This window comes from Pithys albifrons, chromosome 3 (assembly GCF_047495875.1).
Source record: "Pithys albifrons albifrons isolate INPA30051 chromosome 3, PitAlb_v1, whole genome shotgun sequence".
NCBI lineage: Eukaryota > Metazoa > Chordata > Aves > Passeriformes > Thamnophilidae > Pithys > Pithys albifrons.
Window position 1 is genome coordinate 73,464,079 of NC_092460.1, and position 21,716 is coordinate 73,485,794.

Consider the following 21,716-nt stretch of genomic DNA (forward strand, 5'->3'; position numbering starts at 1 on the left):
CAGAAGGCTATCCCCGGAAGGCTGCTATCCATTACTGTTAAAACTTTGCAATGGAAATGGCTCTACTGATACACAGAGAGTATGGTAAAATTTAAAGCCCTGGGAAAGATGCATTAGAACAATAAATATAGTTCAAATAACGTATTAGTGACAAAATATTGCTGGATATGATAAGTTTATATATTCTGACAACTTTTGGAGTTTATCAAAGTAAATGTAGAATTCTAAATCTGGAAGCTAACCCAAGGAGTAATAAAAGTGAAAAAGTATGAACAAATTGATGTATTCACATAGCATGGGGATTAACATTTTCTTATTTTACCTATATATATATATAGGTAAAATGTGTATATATCTCTCTATATATATATATATAGAGAGAGAGTTCCTTGGTTTGCAGACTCTCTGACAGATGTGACCATCATAAATCAAAGTATGCATCATAGTCAACTACCTGATTCCATCTTAACTCTTCCAGATGTTCACTGTCAATATTTTAAAAGCACATTATGGATCATTATCATCTTTCCAACCAGGAAGATCAAAGCCTCTATATCTAATACAATTACAATTAAAGCCTGATCATACAAGGTACTGAGTAGCCTCAGCACAGAGTCTGATTTACAAGAAAGCACTTCTATCCCTGAAAATGTGTGTTAAAATACTATTACTTTAAAGTGGGACCTATGACCAAGCTTAGATGAAGGAATTGGTTTTAAACCTGTAATGAGCCGTGGGTTGATGGCAGTTACAAAGCGAGTTTGTTGTTCTTCCGGTAAGTCCAGCTTTATAATATTTGTCTCTGATACATTACATTCAAACAGTTTGATTGAATACCAAATGGATAATACTATAAATACTCCAGGGAAGCAATAATTTACCCTTTAAAATTTTTTTCAGATTCCTTAAATTCCAATTCCTCATTGATTTTTAAATATGAAAAGAAAGGTGCTATTTTTCTGAGTAAGTAAAAATAATAATATTTCATCTATAAAAACCCTTTAATTTTTCCCATTTTCAGCATAAGAAAATAAGAGAAGTTATTTAGATAAGATTCAACCTTAAAAGATTTAACTTCAAAGATTTAACCTTCTCCATAAGAATGAATTCTTGCAAGGTAAGTTCTCTGAGTATCAGTCTGGGTCTGAGCAGCAGACTAGGATCCATTACACAGCCTCAGGCTTTAGGGTTTTGCATTGTTTTTTTCCCACTTGACAAGGACTCTCCCTGCATGATCCACCATTCTTTTGCAAGGATGCCAGATGTTAGGTATAACATTTTGCTAACATAAGAAGCTCCACAGAGTCTACTTTTATGCTCTAGGGTATGTCCCTGGGGTTCAGCCCAGGTGGTGAGTACTTTGCATATGTGCACTGCCATCCCCTTTATATCTTTAGTTCAGTGCCTGAGACTACTGACTGCCATGGTCATTATGCTTCAGAAAAGCCTGCTGGTTATCTGATCCTCTAGTTTAAACTCTCTAGTGAGTATGTTCTGTGGGGGGGAAGAGGGGGGATAGTGGGGTGGGGAAATACGCCTAACAAAGAATGTTCTTACAACTCTCACTTTATGGTCCTCAGAAATTATGAATTTGCCATCAAATGTCAGACTCTGTGATGTAATTTCCTGCTCGTGCTGGTTTCAGCATTTGTAAATTTGAAGTATCTCAACATATTAGACTGGAAAGCTCATCCTGCCTCAATTCCTCTTTCATGAAATAACTAATTTGTTGTCTTCCATACTTATTTGCACAGTTTGTGTTAGCAATATACATTCAAAATTGTTTCTCACTTTTATATCCCTGGGGGGTTTTTGTGTGGCAAGTGTGCCCTTTTTTCTGCAAAGGCTCTTTGAACCAAAGATTTGGTACTCCATGGAAATACACAAGTAGCTGAAAGATAAACAGCTAATTGTCATTGACTGCAGCATTGACCATTTCATAACAATAGTTTTTATTGAAGTTTTAAATTATTTTATTGGTCAGAATAGGTGTTTAACATGCAATTCAATAAGCTCTAGAGTGCCCGTTAGCTGTTAGCAAATAATATAAAATGGAGCTACTACTACTGATACATCTTACAATTTGTAAAAAGGCCATTAGTGATGTTTAACAGTACAGGGCATCAACAATATAAATTATGAGAAAAAACAGTGTTCACAGACAGGGCTAATTCTTTTTTTCTTGCACTTAGTAGCAAAACAGTGAAATAAGATAAGCCTGTGTTTGGCAAAGACAGTGAAATACAGTTTCCTTGACTTCAGTGAGCTCTGGGTGTATCTTACTTTTCAGCTTAACTCTGTGTGAGCTTCAGAATAAAATAGATAATTGCATTGGTGTTAATAAAATTATGGAAATATTTTCTAACTGGCTTATGTTCGTGTGTTACTGGGAGAATGGCTGGGAATTATGTGTTTGCAGGAAACTTCTTACTATCTGAAATAACACACCTTTTGCACTGTATCTTTTTCAAAGTTAACATCTGCTCTTAGTTATGGCTATATGGGTAAGAATTTCAGCAGAAATACATACTTTACAGATAATGGGATAGAATCAGAGTTCTGCTAACTCTCTGCTAAGGAATACAGTTTTTTATGTCCATATTTGATTTTTCTAGTCTGCCTGACTTCTCTCACTCTTCCATTTGAGTCAACTGAATATTTTCCCCTAACCTACGCTTTGGCTCCAATAAAAGAGAAATTAAACAATATTGGCATACATTGATCTTCTATCTTTCCATAATCCCTTTGTCAATGTCAAAAGGAGTAAAAAGTAACAGTAGCCTTTTTATAGGATACAAGCATATCTCAGGTGAATGAGAGATTAAATAACTAAAAGTTTCCATGATGAATGAGAAGTAGACAGTACTTGCTAATGATTAATTTTTAGATATTATCTAAATCCAATCTGTCTAATCCATTTTACAGGATTTAATTGTAAGTTTGCATTTAATTAGAATGGAAAGCTACTTCTGCATTAATCACTGTAGAACTGCTTCAACTGTTCTCATTTCAACTCTTTTTTTTCTTCTTGCTTATTAAACAAAAATATCCAAGGTGGTGCTTATAAACTAACTTTGATATTACAAGTGGCACTAAACCCTTCTGAGAAGTACATAGATGAAGACCTGGGCTTTTCTCACTGAGAGCTAAATATTTTTAACAAGAGGTCTAGAATTTACATAACCATGTCTTAAAAAACAGACCAGAATATCATGGTCATGTTAGAATTAATGAAGATATCCAAAGAAATGCAGAATTTAAAAGTGGGTAGTGGTTACAAAACCTTGTTGGGATAGTACTTACAACTCAGTGTAGAAGCAACTCAATCATATAATTTGCATAGCTTTTCATGAAGAGTTTTTAATGCAATTTGAAAATAGAATGAGGGAGTAATGTGTGTGTGAATTTTCGTCCCAGCAGGATACAAAAACATAATGAGCAGAGACATAATATATGGTAACCTGCAAGTTTGAAAGTACTGTTTTAAGAGGTTCTATATTATAGGATATCTGTATCTAAATACCTCTTGGTGAGGGGCCTAAAATGATTTTTATTTGACTGGTAAATTCATTTCACTTTAATGTAAATCTTTTTATGCTGATGTATAAATGATTCTTAGAATAAATGAGTACAAAGTGTCAAGCTTTTTTTTTCTATTTCTTTCATAACATAAACTGAGATCAGTTCACCTTCACACATATTTGACTTGGTGCCCTAACTGAAAAAGGTTCTCTCAAGGAGTACGAAAGGCAGCTTAAGCACAGTCAGCTTGAGGATCAATATCATTGGATGTATCAATAGCAATATAGATTCTTGAGTTTGGTGTGAAAAGGATAAGCATAATTGAGAGTCAGAGATGGCATAAACCCAAGTTTCATTACATTTTACCACACAAAGATAGTATGGTGCTTACAAAGCTTATTACCTGTATCTACAATAATCTCTCTTGTGAAATATGCAGGTAAGAAATAAAGTGCTCTGAAAAACCACTAAGACCACAAAACTAAGTCTGACAAATATCACAGAATTGCACTGCTGCTACTGAGATAGACTTCTAATATGCTAAAAATATGTAGAGTTCCCCTCCAATGAAATTTCTATGCCCATTTTCAATTATAATATATTACTACTCCCTCAATAATTTTTGTTCAGAATGCTAAGATATAAAATCTGACACAATTTGTCAGGCATCTATAAAGAATGAGAAAAATCAAACCTTTCATTCATTCTAGATCAGAAGAAAACAGACTTCTTTAAAAAACTGTTGTCATCTTTGCTTTCTTCCATCTCATTAAGAAATTATCTGTAGAACTAGCACTTTTTACTTTTAAATATTCATGAAAATGTTTCAACAATATGATGAAACAACCAAAACATAATAAATTTCTACATGTCATCTGAGCCATGCGAGCTCATTGCAAATTTGAGATAGAGTTTTCATCAAGTTCTGTCACTGATTTCTCTGCATTACCTTTTCTATGGACTAAAATGCCTTCCTGGTCAGTCAAAAAGGATCAGATTATGATGCCTGGACATTTGAAATTGTCTTACCATTTGTGTACTACTCACAAGAAGTAAGGTACATTGTAGATATGCTATTAATTCTAATTGCTGCTTGTCATTCTGGAGTTCAGTCATCCTTTTTTTTTTTTTAAGAGTATGATTCCCTTTTTCACTCCAAAAAGTCTGTTCACTAGCAGGGGAAAAGATGATTTTAAATGACAGCCTAATTCCTGATAATATTAGGAATACACAGGAAAATATTTGTATAAACCCCACCAAGGTATCTCCTCTGACTTTGTGCATCTGTTCAACGTGATAGTTCTAGAAATAAAGTCAAAGTCTATTTTGAACCTCTTTATAGGTATTTGGAATAAAGCCTTGTATTTGTATATTCCATTAGCCTGGGAAGACTTGAGGACTATCACTTGATCTTTATGTTTTACCTTTGGTCTTCTAGGACCCATTGTGTGACCCATACCCACATTTTGGCATGCATGTTAGAAATATCAAATGAATATCATATGAAGAAATGTTATATTGACACACATCTCAGCTTCAGCTTGCAGACACTAATAGATGTTTAAGGAGCCTGACAATGCTTGAAGCATCTCTCTCTGTTGCAAAAAGTCAATTGACTAAGCTTGGGTTCCTGGTAATTGTGCAACCGCTTAACTCTAGTAAATTGCCCATCCTAAATCAATCCCACAGCTTTAAACACTCTGCTACACTTCCTCAGTCATCAGAATCTGATCTGTATCTGCTTTCAGGCATACTTTCCATTCCTCTTTTAGCCGTGATCATCATTTGCCAAATATCTACAAATTTAAACACAATAAGACCCTCATAGGTTAAGTACTGCCTCATAAAATATTAAATAAAATTACTTGAAATTTGAGGATGCTCACTTTAATCAAAGTGTATCTGAGGTAAAAAGATAACTCTTACTCAGAACAAATACAGAATAAAAAGGCCACAGAGACCTTATTTTTCACCTTTTCGTCTTGCCTTCATTTTAGATAAACTGCACTCAGATGGTTCTGCAGTAATTTGAATGCATTTTCTTGAAATGTAACCCTCCTAGGTCAGACTGTCAATTGACATAGATATCTGTGGCTTTAAAGTATTTAGAAAGATTCTTCACCTATTGTGATGTGGTTTTCTTCAGTATGACAAGGGTTGAAAAAGGCCTACAAGTTTCTGCCAAAATATGACAAATACAAAATTTTCCTATCCTATGCATGCCTTGTCTAGCCCATCACAAGTTTACTATAACAGATACTGTTCTTTTCAAATGAACTAGGATGCTAAGATGTTTGGTCTGTGTCTGCTGACTCTCATGTATTATGAGGTCCCAGAAAATTGCATCTGGACAGAAATATTTCCGATAAAGAAATGCAGCAACTGAAAGCCTGACTGAGATCAAGGAGTCCAAGACCTCTTTCTCTCCAGCTACCACTGTTATTCCAGGTATGATAGTGACAACAATGGTCACTTACTGTTGGACACTGTCGAGGGAAACACAACAAGACCACCATGGTGAATACTAACTCCTCAGCTGTCACTGTCACCCTTTTCCTTCTTGATTACCTCCCTTTTTTTGTTTTTTTTTTTCCTTTTTTGTCTTTTGCCAGTGTAGAGACAGGGAAATGTTTGGGGCCATTTCAAAATACTTTACATTTCCCATGAATTATATTTATATTTGAGCTTGAACCATCACTGTAGGAACAGGCTTTAGAGAAGGCTTCAGAGCCCTCTCTGTGGTTAAACAGTGAGCTACTGATCATGAATGAAGTTTCTTACGGGTGGATGGCTTTGATATTATTCAAAATCTACACAAAAAATCATGATGGGATTGAATGCACACTCATCAGGACTGGAGACCATGCCATGCTGGGGGGAAGAGGTTGATACTGCATAAGGAAGGACTACCTTAGGAACAGGACAGTAGGGTGAAAGGCTGGGTCAACAAGATTACATGAAGTTTAACAAAGAGAAGTTTGAAGTATTGTACCTGTCACAAAATAATCTCAAATAACTGTACAGGCTTGAGATCTGTCTGGCTAGGGAGAAGTTCTACTGAAGAAGACCTGGGAGCACTGGCGGACAGCAAAATGATTGCAAGCTTGCACTGTGGCCTGCAGCAAAGAAAAGCCACAGTGTGCTGAGAAGGGTCTGAAAAACCATACCCGCCAGATCAGGGGAGGTAGTTATTTTAATCTATCACAAAGAACCTTTGCCAGTGGCTCCAGCTTAGGTGTTAGTCAACCTTTGGTTCTGGCTGCTTTCCCTAAGAGCCCAATCCTACCAGCCAAGGGGAAAGCTAGCACAGCACTTCCCTTTCTCAAGCCTCTGACATCACAGTACAGCAACAAACAGAAAAGGCTGCTGAACAGGCTGAGCATCTCAAGAGGTAAAATGAGAGCTTTGCCAGACTATTCAGCAACCTGAGACAACAATAAGAGCTGGATGTAGAAGCATGCCTTGCCTTGATCAAATGGTTGCTTACAGGGCCTGCCGGTTACCAAAACTCACCCATAAGAACAAAAGATGAGCAGCTCCTAACTGCTACTAATACGTTGCTGCTCTGACTGGTCACAACAATAAGTGAAATAAAGCTATTCTGGCAGAAGCAGCCTTGACTGCTTAAAACACCCAGGATTTATGAATCCTGTTTTGCATTGTTTGCTCTATGGAAGTACTACTTCTCCTTGAAGAGGCAGGGAGGGGGTGTGTGGAAATGTTTTGAAGAAAACCATCATTATTTTTTGTGGCAGACTCAGTGCAGTACAGGATCAGTGCAGTGATCCTTTGGAAAGTCTCTGGAAAAAAAAGTCTGACTAATCTTGCATTTAGAAGAAAGCTTGAATAGATTCCTGAAAATGAGATATAGTCTACTACAGTTGAAAAACGAGAAGGGAAAAAAAAGGTAGCAGCCCATTCAGTAAGTGCACTAAAAATGGAACACTTTTGGGGGAAATATGGAGTGGTAGGACAGGATAGATTTTTTGTACTTATTTACTGAAAAGAAATAAATATATTTTGTCAATATAAAGATTTTGGAAAATTCAAAATACCTTTTAATTTGGATATAAGTGATTTAAACTTGGTGAAGTAATTTTTAAAAGTTGTTAGGTTCTTGATACATCTTTCACATTCCAATGTATTCTACCATGGAGGTAGGAAAAGTAGACAGCTGTTACTGTAGTTTGTGTGCAGGTTTCCATTTCTCCCTATACACGTCCTAACTTTATGTAGAAAAACTGTGAGAATGTATTATCTTTGTGAAGTGAATTTTTGTTTATTTGCAAATCAGTTAGTGGTCTAAAACACAGCTATCAAGGCATTGATAGATAAAAAAGAACACTAAATATTTCATAATCACTTGTGCTGGTTTAAAGGTGAACCAGCAGGGGAAATGAACTCACCATGAGAGAGATTATAAGTCAGAGGCTAAAATTGAATAATAATATTACAATAAATACACTGATACAAAGAGAAGTTGCTTTCAACTCACAAAACCCAGCAGTATAACCCAGTGTTCTGGGGCACAAAGTCAAAGGGGTTTGTTAGCCCTTGTGCTGAAACCCGCGTGGTTCCCCCCAAGTCCAAAGCAAAAAGAAGTGAGAAACCTGTTGGTGCAGGTGATGGCTGTAGTCTGGTCGAGAGCAGTGATCTCCTCCTGTCGAGGTCCCTGCTGCTCCTCTGGATGTGACAAGTGCTTCCCAAGGTCTTACCCACCACTTATGTACCCTCAGGGAGCACCCAGTCCCTCCCCCTGGGTGGGGACTCACACAATGGGTGATTAACTCTGGGAGCCAGGGGGTGTTGAACTGTTGATGGCCCATTGGCAGCCATGCCTCCTCAGGCTGGGTGTGAAGGTGCTAATGGCTCCCTGGGCAGCTGCTGCTAATGATCCATTGTCCTTGGGAAATGAATAGAGGGGGTAGAATACACAGCTTTGATCACCCCCACACGGTGATAGCTGGTTCCACCTGCTGAGGTAGGACATCACTGAAATTATAGTAGTAAAATAAAGAAATAAACATCTTTCCTGTAGTAATTTAAATACTTTTTGAGGAGCAGTAGAACAAGTTTTTAGTCCCTCCTGCCCCTAGGAAGGGCTCCCTTACCAAGAGAAATCTTTGATCATCAAAATTGTGTTCTGGTTTGGTGGAAGCTAGGCAAAGAATGTAGGAGTAATGTAGCTAAAGTAAGAAGTTGCAAAAAGCCTGCTGGTTAGTTTTCCTAATTAGCTAAAGGAAAACTTCAAATGTCTCCAGGACCTTTTTTCTTAGCCTATTGACTAATTTAAAATCAAGGCTCTTTCCATCAGATTCAGCATACAATCTATGAGCAGAACTATAGTCAAAATCAAAGGTATGTGTAGTCCAGTGGCCTGTCTTCTACAGGACTCAGCAATGGAAGACTAATGCAGAGGAAATTTACTGTGGTATATTCCTTAAACATTGTGTCAGTCTCCAGGAGTCTGCAATACAGGGACTTCATGAGACACTGATGATTTCTATATATTTAGTAAGACTCAGTATATTCTTTTGTGTTGGCCCACTCAACTTCCTCTTTAATTTATGTAGACTTTTGTCATTCAGAACACTATGGCAAAGAGTGCTACAGCATAACCATGCACCATGTGAACAGGTATTTCTTTCTGCTTTCCTTGAATCCAGATTGCCCATTTTCTGGGTGGGTGCTGTCATGTGAAACAGCTGCTCATTCTCCTCTAAAATGGCAAAAAAAGGTAGCCATAGCGTTGTGAACTTTTCTCAGGCAACATGATATGGATACCAGCCCAACTGCGAAAAGCTCCCAGACTGCAGTAGACTATATGTTGGAGAAAGGTTCAGTTTCTCCTGCCATTTTGGGTAAACATTCCTTTCATGCTGATCAGGGAATTTCAATTAGTCACAGTTTAGGTAATGTAAAACCTGTGTAAGGTTACTAAGTCCATAGCCTTCCATACCAATAACTAAGCTTTTAATTTATAACCTCTGAGATGATCCACTAGGATATTCTTTTCTAAAACTGAGGTGCTGGTGATAAGATAGGCTTCTGCAAACCCTTGAGTTGTATTGAGTAGAGTTCTTTTCCAAAATAGAAAATCTGTCTGAAGACTGACAGATTACGTGTTTATTAAAGCCACTATGACATACATGTCAAAGTGGTGATGGAATTTGTTAAAAGTCTGTGTGAAAATTGAAATATTCTGTCATTTACTGTAACCTCCATTTTAGTGGAGCCTTTCAAATGGCGAAGGACTGCATCTAGCTTTCTGTTCCTTTGGCTGATACCCAGCTTATTGACAAAGCTTTAATAATAGCATTTAGCTTTTATAGCATTTTTATATGAATCTTTAAAGTTCTTTACTGAAGTGGGTATTGTTAACATGATTTTTATAGGCAGAAGAACAGACTGGGTTACAAAGTAAATACACAGATGAACTATGAGGTGGTCTTGGGTTTCTTGCTCTTTAAGCAAATGCGCTATTCACAAGCTAGATTTATCCTTTAGGAGAACAGTGGGAAATGGGGTGATCTAAAAAAATGGGAACATAATTTTTGAAGTTATCTTTACAGTGGCAGAAGTCCTCCTGTTGCGATGCAAAGATGAACTATAGGCAAATAATAACTGATCTTTTTTTTAGCAAAGACCAGTACATATGAAAGTTCAGCGTGATGCATTGAATGCTTCCTGCCCTAATGAGAAATTCTGCACCACTACTCCTAACGATGAGCAAGACAGAGGCTTAGTGAGGGTTGAAAGGTTTGGTTACACTTTCCAGTTACAGGAGGGAGGTGAGCTTCAAAAGCATAAAGAAGAACTTGAACAAAGCAAGAACAGCATTGTCAAACTCAAATTAGTTCAGCATTTATAGCACTCAATGAAGTGGAAAGTTTTTATTGTTAGATTAAGTCAGAGCAGATGCTTAAATCCAACAGGTGGAAGAAATGCAATGAACTCTAAAAATGAAGATTTCTACACAGGATCACGGGTGATGTAAAACTACAAGGTCTGCCATGTGATGTTCCCAAATGAAATTATAGTGTGTTATATTGATAACTGTGGGCTTAGTCCTGAAAAAAAACCTGAAAACAAGCCCTGTTTTTATTAGTAAAATGAGACAGAATAAATTAATTCTTGATTGATTAGTTTTCCTTTTAGCACATTATTTTCCCACATATTTTTGTATCCCTGGTCTACTATCTGACTTCTATTTGCCGTTTAATAGTCTATCTTTAGAATCACCTCTTTTCACAGAAAGGCATTACCTTTCAAACAAGTGGATAGCCTGAAATGGGATGCGCTTTCCCTTATATTTTCCTAAAGAAGTTATCAACAGCGCAGCAGCAAGGGGCAAAATTTGTGGATTAGAGTAGGGATTTTGTCTCCACTAATAAAGCCTACAAAGTAAAAAGAAAATTGAAAAGACATTATTTTTTCCCAATCCAAGAGGAACATGCTACTCTCAGATTAAAAATTTATTAAATCAAAAATCAAAACATTCTACTACGTCTGCAAGAATAACGACATTGTACCAAGACTGTATTTGTATTACATTATATAGGCGTACATGAGCAGGATTTGTGTGACAAAGTGAGTAAAATAGTAAAGAATGTAAACTGTGGCAAATTAAACTTAAAATCATAATAAATCAGCTAGGAATATTTTTCAATACAACTTGCTACAGATGTTAAAGCTAACCGTAAAGTTTTTTGTTTGAGCACAACAGACAGAGAAGCAAGGTGGAAAGTATAAAGGGTTCATAGCTAACAGAGATGCTACTGAGGAAACACTCACAAAATGTAAAAGTTCATTCACTACAGTGTATCACTGTGACTTTCCCACAGCAGAACATTTTTTTCTCTGAAAAAGTTGGAGAAACAGTGTCAAATAAAAGTGTCAGAAGGACATATTTCTGAGCAAATCAATAAAATGGATAATAACTATTGCCAAAACCAGATAACAGCAATGGCTGAAACCAGATGGTATTTGTGTAGGATTTCTAAAGAAACTCAAATGGAAAATTTCCAAATATTAGCTATGTAGTGTATTTCTTAATTTGCTAAAGGAATAGAAGGCAATAAAAGTTCTTGCATCTTTCCCCTAAGCCTCCTCTTCTGGCAGTTTTCAGAGATAAGATATTAGGCTATGCAGCTCTTTAGTTTCAGATGGTGGATGTTCATTTGTTCTGACACAATGCTAATTATTTAGGAACTAGCAAATGAAACCAAAAGAATACGAGTGTCTATCTTCTGTCCTTTATATGTAACTTTCAAATATTGATAACAATATATGGGTTAGTCTTCCTCTTGATAAAGTCTGGAAATTTAGAATCTAGCAGAAAAGTCCTAGTGAAAAAATATTAAATTAAAATGCTTGCATGCTTCTGGTCACTGAACCAATGATTAAGATAGTTGATTACCTTTACTTCACTCTTCACATTCCTGATGTCACAAACATTTCTCTTTTAAGTCTTTCTGCAGTGCTACTTTCTTGAAGGACTATGGGAATTTTCTCAAACCAGAGATGATTTTTGAACAGGGAAGTATAAATTAATTTTGTGAATTTGTTTGACTTACGTGACTCAGGGGAAATTTTAAATTCTAAATGATTACATATATTTTGAAGTCTTAAAAAGTAAAATAAAACAAACAAATACTGAGCAGGAGCCAGACTAGGTGATTAAAATTTTTTACCTTTAACAGCAGAAACAAGACGAAATTAGCCAAAAGGCAATTAACTAGAACTGCAGAACATCTGTTCTTGGCGTAGGCTTGTGAGACTCAATTTAAATCAATAAGACTATAGTGCAAGAATCCCTTTGCTTGTCTAGATACAGAGCTTGTACTCACCTGATCAGCTGTACCTCTTTGTATTTAGTCAAATGAATCTTATCCTGCAAACATCAATTTCTTTACATTAATTGTAAGGAGTACCTGCCAGGAGTTAATTTTTAGCACAATAATCTCAATTCGAGAAACATACCACGTAGCCTACAACATTTTCTGTATCTGGACACTAGTTTCCCTGACTTAAGGTGAGACTAAGCCTTTGCAATTTAGTACAGTGATCATTGAACTGATGAAGGGTAAATTCATATTATACATGAAAGTAATGAAAACCTGAAATTAAGGGAAAGGTATACAGTATTTTCCCCTTCTGTTTTCAGTTCAAGTAAACAGGTTTTGGGGAGTTTATCCAAGGATAAGTTATGGATAGTATGATAGGAGTTTTGAATATTATCATCTGATTATATGGTCTACAGTCTTTGCACATAGCTCATTTATGATATGTAGTGATATGGAACACAATGATCTTCCCTCCCTCTTTTCAAACAATAAGTAGTGTGATTTTAAGTGATATAGAAAATGAAAAAAAAATGCTGGCTCTGTTTTAGATTGATTTGCAGGCTAATATAAGAAAATGCAGAAATTGCATCTTCTGCTTTAAAACCTGTTGTTCATAAAGGTGGTTATTATAGCATAAATAAAAGCTGGAATGCACTGAGCTGGCAGTAAAAAAATTCTTGACAGCTAGAAATTACTGCATCCAGACTGCAGGCTGAATCTAAGAATGAAGTGAATTACAATTGTTAACCTATTTGAGAGGCTATTTCTATCCTCATTTACACCAAGTTAACTCTTTGTAAGTAATATATACAGGAAAGTTTGACCAATTAGTAAGTCTGACATTTTGATTATGAGAGTTATTATGCACAAAGCAAGGGGATAATCAAGAAAACTGTAGAGAAACTTCAGAGTTGCTCTAGATTATACAGTTCATAAGTAGATAAAAAATTTGATCTTAATCTGAGATTAAGAAAATCAATTATTGATGAATTACAGTGTTACAATCATAATGTGCTACTGGCCAACAAGTCAGTTCTGTTAGATCCATTCTGAATGGTCCAGATTCCTTATGTTCGAAAAGCTGAATTTCAAGTTTAAAGCAATCTGAGGTTAGAACTTCACAGAACATCTATTGATAGAAGTATGGCATAGTAAGGAAAGGAAGTATGCCTTTCCATAAACACTTCTCTTGTATTTATCTATTTTTTTTTCAGTTCTCTTATTTAATAACTTCAACAACTTTTTTCAATACTATTCAATTTATAAGTGCATTTCTTTTTATTTTTCCTCTTAGATTACATTGAATCATTAGTATAACATTAATGCAGTATTCATTTCCTCTAAGTAAAACAGGTAGCATTATATACTAATCCAATGACAATATGAAGAGTATATTTTCTATTGTATCCTGGAGTCCCATCTATACTTCTGAGTTGTATAAGACTAGAGCTTTTGACTTGATTGTCAATTTGTAGGGATATAGAAGACCAATTTTCCCAAACCACTGTTGCAGGATCATAATCTTTTAAAAAATATAAATATGTAAATTTTTAAAATAATGTTGAGAACCCAAGAAGACGTGATATTAGGAAATAAAAGTATATCCATTAATGAGAATTGTTCATGTCAAAACACATAAAGTATTAATCTGTAGACAGATGAATTATTATCTTTTTTCATTTTTCTTGTTGCACCAGCACTATGTAGATATGGAGTCTTGAAATGAAGAATTTTGTGAACTTTACAGAAGCTAAATTTCCAGTCAATCCTTTTTCTCTGCCTTCTGAAACAAGCTGACTGTAGACTGAGTGGGTTTTCAGAATTCCTTAGCTTTGTTCATTGGAGCTACACACAGAAAACTGAGATGTAAAAAGAAATCACTGATCCCATTACTTGGCTGACCTTGCAGGTATGATGTAGAAAGCTCATTCTGGTTGGGAGGGGAAAAAAATAAAAGAATTCTTACTGCCTTTCTCCATTTGAATTTGGGGTTTCTCTAAAAACCTATGCAGCACAATGTCCCTCTTTCATTTTCAGTTCTGCCCTGACCCCTTTTCTGCACTGGGTTTTGCAAAAGGATTACAAACCACAGTGACAAGATACTGTGCTTTTGTAATTCTCACCTTGCTGTGTAATAACATCTCTCTACTACCAGGTGGAGGAAAGGATTATTCTAAAGTTATTCCAGCCATGGGGAAGATTTAAAATAATTGATTCTGGTGGTAGATACAGTACTGAAATAGTAAATGTGAAATATTTTGCAAGTAATACTTGAACATGAGAATTATTGTGACAAACAGAGATCTGTGAATATACATTTTTTTGTGATAGGTTAAGGAATATGGTCAGGAAAACCTTGCAGATTTAAACTCACCTTAATCAGCATTATAGCCAGTCATAAAAGATTTCTGCATAAAAGTTTATAAATATTCCACATGACAGTATGAATTCCCTCAATGTTATTAATGCCCAATAGTACATGTCACCATATGCATTATGAAAAGATAATTTCACTTTGTAATAATCTCTCCATACATAATAGTTCTGGACAAATACTGGTAGCTAAATGGCCAAACTGACCTTTCTTCTCCCTGAGCATCTCTCCTCCTCTGCTATTGTCTTCCCTCTCTCTGCTGCTTCTGGAGATTACTGTTTTTAAGCATATGTTTTAGAGTAGGGTTCCTGGAAGCCAGGCATACTAGGAGAAAACTGCACAGTGAGCGAAATCAAATGAATCCTAAAAGATGTGTGTGTCTTCACTTATCTGTGTAATTAAGCTCTTCTCTGAGCTGCTCAGCCATGGAGAAAGCAGGAGGTTTGGCCTTGTTGCTCTTTACTGAGTTTATGTAGTCCCAGACCTGATTATCACAACTCAGCCTCCAACTGAAGCCAGCTGTGACTTACAAAGGAGTGACTGTACTCGGTGGTAGTTCTTTGGAGCCATGCATTTCTTTAGGTAAGAAGTACAGTAGAAATTGGATTTTGAGTAAGAGTGTATCTTTTATTTGTTTTTTAGTTTGCACATCTCCTTTGGTTGTGAAGTGGACCCAGACTAAGAGAAAGATCTCAGGCATATGAGGTAGGAAAGACAAGCAGAGGATGAGAGCAAGAGCAGTGAGGTGGGATCCTGCAGATCAGGTGTACCCTCTGAGACTGTGAAAAGCAGCAGGGAGTATAGAATGTTGACTGAAAAGACTGTGAAGAAAAAGACTCCAAGCCAAGTTTAGTAGGAGATAAGAGAGCAGAAGCTTTAATGAGCACCAAGGCTCAACCAGAAATACATATTGATGTGCATGCCCTGAACACTGGTTTCATGGGTCCATCCAATCCCCATTCACCCTTCCCTCAGCCCTGATAAGCATAAAAAATACTGGTACACTAAAATCTACATTCACTATAGCTACTTCTAAAATTATAAAAATTAAAAATCAAACATTAAAAAACCTCTGAGGCATCACGAACCTGACCTTATATGAGAGAAAAAACCTTTCCAGTAACTGAAAGTAGTGTGAATTGTTACAGGTGATTTACAGAGCCCCTGAACTATTATCAAGAGTCTTCCTGCAAAGAGGGGAAGCTGAAAGAGAGGTAATCATATGTCCTTGGTGTCATTCTTTTTTACTTAATTGCTTTGAGATTTATCTATTTGAAATATTACATATGCCAATTTGTATTCTAATACAACTTAGATGCATGGACTTTTAAATACCTCTGACCTTTTGAAATGCATTCTTAGAAGACAAAAGTCTAGGCACATTGATTGGAAAGCTCTGGTCACCAGGGATGTTGCTGCAGTACTTAACTCATAATCCAGTTAGAGAGCAAGCCTTTCATTCATCTCTGAGTGCTTATCTACTGGCTTGAGGAACTTCTGCAGTTCATGCATTAGTATGAAATGTTGTGTGGTTGGCTGTTAGCTTTATGCATACATGCTGTAACAGCTGGCAAACAAGCTGCTACTCAAGAGCTGTGAGCTACATTTCCTGGTTAGCTATTGGAGAGACTTTTGCCACAGATAATATATGGTGAATTGTTCAGAATGTCTGGGTGCTGAATGACACAATGACTATCTGTCATTCTGTCACTATAGGAATATGAATGGCAAAAGGACTGTAAGAATGGCAAGGCGGTGTTTGCATTCAGATTAACAGTTTAGGAAGATCACAGGAAATCTCCTTGGTGTTTTTCAGGGTATCAAAACCAATAAAGCATCCTAAAAGCAGGAATGCCCTTTGACCACCTTAGTATACACATCGTTGTGTCTGAATTTTCCGTGCTCGTTAGTATGTGACATAATGGTGGAAATGAGGGACAGTGACTTTGTTTCAAGTAAAATCACCTTCTCCTCTTTCTAATTATTTTTTTTGCTACTTTTTTTTTACCATTGTTATTGGAAATACCTTATTGTTACTTTTCTCAGAACTTTTATACCTGTTTAAGTCAAAAGGATAAGAATGGTCTGGCCTGGAATTAACAAGGACCTTACAGACATATTCAGAATAGTTCATGGTTTTGTTTGCTTCACTGAATGAATGTGTCAATTGTCACATTGCAAGTATTATGGTAAAATTCTCCTATGACATAACATTAAAACACAATACTGTTTCAGGAAAGCTGCTACATTAAAGGTCTTTAACACAGAGTGACCTCCAATAATGGAAAAATATTCAGAACTTATGGGCAAAGGGAGTATGATGTGTAGCAAGAGAATTAATATACCAGTCATTTCTCAGCAAGAGCCTGAGTTGGTGTTCTATCTGCATTTGAAATATGTGCCTCTGTTGGCTATATATATCCATAACTACATGCATACATACATATAATGTATAGCTATATAAAAATGTGAATTACTTTCTAAAACTGGGACGACTTGATTAGAAGAAGCTAAACTCAGAGGGAATATTTTTTGTTAAATTCTGAAAATAGTTACCTCAATTTTGTTTGCTTGTTTTTGTTTTTGTTTTTCCTTTTAAATTTCTGAGCTGGTTTAAAGATAAAATATCAGGAGAATTGAGCCCAGCTCAAGAGAGATTACACGTCAGAGTTACAATTTATTAAAAAGATTACAATAAATACAATGATACAGAGAAAACTTGGTTTTAACCCACAAAGACAGATGTGTAACCCAGCATCCTGGGGCACGAACAGAATGGTGTTCATTACCTCTTTTCCTGAGCACCATGGGGTCCCCTTGAGTGTAAAGTAAAAGGAAAGGAAAGCCTGTTATTGAGGACGATGGTCGCAGTGTGGTCAAGAGTGGTGGAGTCGCAGTCCTGTTGAGGTTCAGGTCCTCCTCTGGATCTGACAAATGGTACCCAAAGTCCCAAATCCCAAAGATTATATATGCTCAGGTTCAGGTGGGAATGCCCAGTACCTCCCCCAGGGTGAGGAGTTTCACAATGAGTGATTTAACTCTGTGAGTCATGGGATATTTTTGGAATCTTTGATGGTCTAAGTCATTGCAATTGCCTGTTGTGCCAGTCCCTAATAGCCCATTAGTAGACATGACCCCTCAGACTGGGTGCTAAGGTGCTAATGCCTCCCTGGAGGGGAGTTATCACAGCTGAGTCAATGGTGTGAAGACAGAAACATTCCTGTGCTTCTCAGGGTTTTTTAATACCCAGCTTGTAGCCTGAGGTGTCAGATGCGCCCTGGGCAGCTGCTGCAAATGATCCATTACTAGCAGTTCATCAGAAACAATAGAGGGTGTAGAATACACAGTTTTGGTTACACAGACACAGTGACAAACTGGTCCCGGCTGCTGCAACTAAAACAACCTCTTATCTCAGTAAGGGAAACTATCAATTTCCTACATTATTTGTTGGGGGTTTATTCTGTGTACTTTTCCCATTTCAGAACTTTCTGTTCTATTTCTAATATAGTTTTGACTGTGATGAAAAATAATAAATTGAATAGTATTTTCAGATTTTTAAAGTGATAGCTGAGTTAGGCCCTTTGCAGAATTCTTGAATATAGATTGTGAGTTAAAGGGATAAGCATAACTCAAATAAGTCTATTTCAGAAAAATTATAAATATCATCCTTTGCTACATATTTGGTTACATTCTGTAACACTTTAATAATTGGGGTTTTTTTATTGTTACATATGCAATGAGTATGTCTCTATGGAAAAGTGTGGGAAATACGTGCTGGACTTCTATTGAATGTCTTTTGTCTCAAAAAAAGGAAGCAGAGTGCAGATAAGTTTGTATGGATGTTTGAGGAACTCAGGTTTTTGACATTAACTCCAGCATCCAAGTGTAGCAATGCTAATGTTAGCCAATGAAGCAGGGAATTTTAAACAGTCTGAATATTGTTCAAATTCTTGATGTCAGAGGTGAACTATCCGACCACTAATGCCATAACTATTTTCAGAAATTTTGCTGAAAGCATAAGTTAAAACAATTATTTTTATGTGCCTTTTCTTTGGTTGTTTCTTCTCTGATCATCAGCTTTTCATGTTTTCCTGGGAGGTAAAATGTGCCTCAAATTTTGCCCTGTAAGTTCATTCTTATTCTATTCTTGAAATTTTTCATTTGACTAGTCTTTAGGCTGTGATAGGAAAGCTGTGCAGAACTGTGATATAAATTAACCTTCAACAGCAGGCTATTTCCCCCGATTTTCTGAGAATATTTTTTTACATATTCTATCAACTCTGAATTAAAAAATAAAGTGATATAAAATACTTCAGAGTTGGAAATTAACTTTGAGGTGAAGGAATGCAAAGTTCACTTAGTACAGACTGGCTTTTTTTAGTCTTTTTAATTAACTGAAGATGCTGAAGGCATAAGTAAATGTGCCATCCTACAGCACCTGCATATCCATTTTTGAGATGTCACATCGGACTGACTTGCTGCCTATTTATTCCAGAATCCTATATCAGATGGTGACCAGTTGAAGACACATTTGACAAAGATATAAGAAAGAGCCAAAAAACCTCAACAAGATAATTTGGGCACAGGAGAAATACATAAATAAAGAATGGTTAGTTGTGAACTATTAGCATTAAAACAACTGAAATACAGATATCAGTATAGATATTTATCTTATTTTGCATCTTGTTTGGTATTAAAATTATAAAAAGGCAGAAATGTTTAATAAGCTAGTATGACAACTACTGAACAGTTATCCAGAGATGGGGATGTCTTTGACTTATGCTACAGTGTAATATGGCTTGGTTAGTCTCTCTATATCAGTCCTTTCTTCTCTCTTTGTCTTATTTCCCTTCATAAAATTGCACCTAATTAATAACTTATTCTTAAGACTTAATGGGAATGAAGTAGAAGACAAGGCACAGAATATATAAATGTTGCCCTATATAATCCATGTTTTGCCCTACACTGGAGTACAAAACTGCAAACAGTTCACATAGGGCAACATGACTGATGAGAAATAGAGCAACTGAGCAGCCTGGGACTCCTGTAGATGAAAACTCAAGACTTAAGGAGTTCTGATTGTTCACTATGCTTTCTAAAATTTGGGGTAGGGGCTGTGAGATTAAGCCCTTAGGATTCTTCAAAACAAATTGGGCAGTTGTTCATATCATAAACACAAATTTTGTGAGACTCCTTTCCAAAGGATCTTGTCTACACTTAGATTTTATTTGTATTCAAATGCAGATTGGACAAGCATTTGGAAGACACATCTTTAGGGAGTTAGTAAATCAGACACTCAGGAAATCTCTTGAGTTGAAAATGGGAAAAATTTACATGTTTAGGGCCCCACTGTTGGAGATTGAATAATGAAGTAGATAGGCCCTTGATGTGAGCTAGTGTGGTCTTTCATGCATTTTCTACCTACTTGCAGTTGCACCTAACAAATCAGATATTTATCTGCTGTTTCATATCTATATTTCTGGTCCAGACAAAGAATATGTTTGTGTATAAGAACATAGCATTTCACATGTCTGAAGAGAAAACAGTACATATATATTTCCATTCTAGTAGAAGTGGACCCAAGTCTGAAAAGTCAAATGAAATATTCCACATGTATAATACAAGTATTGGAAGGGAAAGCATACAGTCTAACATTTATTGAGGAAGAAAAATATTGAGAAGGAAAATGACAGCAGAAGTATGTCTTGGGCAATAAAAGGCAGATGGAATAACAAAGCATGCCGTTGCTAAGACAGTAGTATTCATCAAGCTGGCATCACACAAAGGAGGACTTCTATGTGACAGCTCTAAGCTGGCTGGGCAACTAGGATGTTTTAAGGAAGATAATAAAAAATAATGTAGGAACAATTGTCCAGAGGAAGAAGAAAATGAGAAATAGGAATAAAAAATTTTCCCAGTGAGCCAACCACCTCCACAAAATATGAAGAACAAGGTTGTGCAATAAGATATACACACTTACTTGGGAAGGGGAAATAATTACAAAGAAGTGGTTTTATGTATGACCCAGCTGACTTCAGTTCATATGGTCAAAGCAATACCTTCACATGCATCAGAATTTAAATTTTGATTTCTTATGGCTCCTATGTGATGTATGGAGCACTCAGAGGAAAACTCAAGGGTCAGTCTTTCAAATAGGATTTCTAGTGATAAATACCATAGTAATGTACACAGTGAAAGTTTATTCTTCAGCTAGGGGGAATAATTTTTGATTTTCTCTTTTACCTTTTCCTGGAATATATGGTATATTCATACTATTATATTTGTTTAAAACTGTACTTAAGATTTGAAAATTTATGGAGGGAATTTTTACATCAGACACACACAGTTAATGGCATCAGTGACTAGTAAAACCAAGCTAAAACATCTAAACAAAACTGATTTCCTGAATTATCTCCTGTGGGGAGAAAAAGAGACACAGGGCAGTGCCTGAATTAAAAGGATGATTGAGTCATAAATCATTGAGAATTCAGTCCTTAAAAGTTCATAGGCCCAGACAGGCTGGATCCAACTGTGCTGAGAGAACTGATGTCCAGGCAAGGTTGCTTCCTATAATTTTTGTAAAGTCGTGGAGATGAGGGGAGATTCCTGACAATTAGTGGAAACCAGATGTTGGGTCAGAGACACGTAAGAATTCCTTGAATAACAAAACAAGGAACTATAGGTTGATCTATCTCACTTGGTCCCTGATAAAGGAGTGGAACAAGACTTTTAGAAGTACATTTTTGGGCACATGAGATGGAGGTCATAGGGATCTTTCAGCATGGATTTACCAAGGGTTAATCAAGCATTAACAACTTGAATATCTGCTCTGATAAAATTAATATGTTTTCAGAAGAAATAGGAGCAAGTGATGTAATTTACCTTGACTTTCAACATTACTTGCCTAAACATCATTGCATTAAATTCTAATGTTGCTATCTAAATGAGTAGACAACCAGGTGGATGAAAAATTA